The sequence below is a fragment of the Schistosoma mansoni genome, chromosome 1 (genome assembly GCF_000237925.1).
Source record: "Schistosoma mansoni strain Puerto Rico chromosome 1, complete genome".
NCBI lineage: Eukaryota > Metazoa > Platyhelminthes > Trematoda > Strigeidida > Schistosomatidae > Schistosoma > Schistosoma mansoni.
Genome location: NC_031495.1, coordinates 4,141,676 through 4,144,009, shown reverse-complemented (window position 1 = coordinate 4,144,009; position 2,334 = coordinate 4,141,676). Strand labels below are relative to the sequence as shown.

The 2,334-nt window shown below is 37.2% G+C and overlaps 1 non-coding gene across 1 annotated transcript; it reads left to right on the top strand.

The window, feature by feature from the left end:
* The first annotated feature begins 404 nt into the window (after window positions 1–404).
* On the top strand, window positions 405–474 carry Smp_tRNA_00011_Gln.1. Its single transcript has one exon. It is a non-coding gene (tRNA).
* Window positions 475–2,334: the final 1,860 nt, after the last annotated feature.

Here is a 2,334-nt window from a genome sequence, read left to right as displayed (position 1 = left end):
CAATTGAAGCTAGACCACCAAAGAAAACCTGGAAACACTGGACGGCCGTTTCGTCCTATTATGGGACTCCTCAGCAATGCGCATTCACGAACCCGCACTAGCGAGCGAGACTCGAACCCAGGACCTACGAGTCTCGAGACGAAGCCCTTAACCGATAGACCACTGAGCTGGCATCCAACGGTGTTAATGACTAACTTCAACTGATCCACGAAGTTGAGCAACCATTCACCAATTGTCATCAGTAAGTTCCTATCTCACGACAGACGTGGTTTGCACTCCACTGGTCACTGCTTCTCACTAGAGCTCCTGGATGTACTTCCCGAAGTCACTAGTTAGCATATGATTTATTTATATTTAATTTTATTAGCTAAAATGATATTCTATAGTAAGATAAAAAGTTTATTAACTAAATAGCACCTTTTTATCTTACTATGGAACATCGTTTTAGAAAAGGAAATTAATTTAATAGTTGAATTCATGAGTCAATTAAAGCTAGACCACGATGGAAAATTTGGAATCACTGGATGGCCGTTTCGTCTCAGCATGAGACTCCTCAGTAGTGCTCATCCATGGCAAGTGAGTTACTTGACATTGATTTGTTTTCTTTCTTCTTATCTAATATTGAAGGTTCGAAATTCTAACTGGAATAATATTAAGAGATTTGGATAAACATTACTTCGTCTGACAATAATTGAGCGCCGAGTATAGAGAATTCATTATATGTGAAAAAATTATATTTTAAATAGTCTCAGCGATTGAAATATAAATAATTCCAACGTTTCGTCCAGCTAACTTGTCTGGACTTCTTCCCTGAAGAATTACTTCGACTGTTTAAACATTACTAAGAAATGTTCGATGATGATAGATTTGTGTTTATCAACCGATTATTGGGAGTGGCCAGTACAAAATAACATTCGTCAAAAAAGTTTATCTACAATCTTTTGAGCAGCGACGCTTCTTGTAATATTCAGATCTACTTTAATCATGACCATAGTTCGAAAAATTATCACTGAATTATTTGAACAGTGACTGACTTCTTACACATATCCCAACAAAAACTGATTAAAACTCCTTCTGAATACCAAAAACAGGATAATTCGATTCTTTAATTATAGTGACATAAACATCGTATTCATTAAATAAGTTAATGTGTCACTGAACTTAGTAGCTCAGTGGATAACACATTATTGTTTAAATTTAAAAGTATTGGGTTCAAATCCCATAGTGAAAAGCAACCTTTGAATGTAAATCTTTACGGCTGATGAGTTGCGGATAGGACGAAATGAGTCCTCTTCATTTTCACTACCAGCTATAATCTATCTATTCTAAATAAAAATTTTGTTTAAATTAGTTTTGGGGAAAAGAGAAATTATTCAACTTAATATGCTCACAAGTGACTGGCTCCATTAGGTATTTCCTGGAGTTCTAGTGAGAAGCAGTAAACAGTGGAGTTCAAACAGCTCTGTTAGGAGATATCAACTAAATGGTTACTCAATTTTGTGGATTGGTTGAAGTTAGACATTAACACCGTTGGATGCCAGCCAGCTCAGTGGTCTAGTGGTTAAGCGCTCTGCGCGTGAGACTGATAGGTCCTGGTTTCGAATCTCACGTGGTGGGATCGTGGATGTGCACTTCTGAGGAGTCCCACAATAGGACGAAACAACCGTCCAGTGCTTTCAGGTTTTCCATGGTGATCTAGCTTCAATTCGCTCATGATTTCAACTGTATAATACTAATACATTATATATTGTAGGGTCGGTGAAATGTCACTGAATATCGAACAGATCATCGATCCCTGTCAAGGTCAAGGATAGTCAACGCGCATCAGTCAATCATACGCCATGGACTGGCCCACGCGGCAGTGGTTGTACTTTCGCTTCTGTACTTTCGTGGTTGTACCTTAACTAATATATTCTTGTAATAACGTCCTTTGTGTTGTACAGTCTCCATAGCATCCTTGGCCCCTTGTTACGTCGATGGGGGTAATCCACGTAAGGTGCTGGTCGCGAGGTATGACTTCAACGTTAGTTGGTTCGTCACCATTCTCGTCTAACTCTAGTAGGCCCCCAATCATTTCGACATAGACCATCAACGTAGATGATCTTACAATATCATATATTGTTTCGTAGACTGAACAAACCTAAATGGATAAAATTTATTCAAAGTTTTATATAATAGTCGATTTCTTCATCGAATTCGGAAACGAAAAATGAACAAACAAACAAACAAAAAAATTTTATTAAAAATTTAAAAAAAAGTTGACCCAGATAAAGACACAATAATTTTTGTATCTATATATAAATGAAAAATGAGACATCACTAAGAGATTGCGTG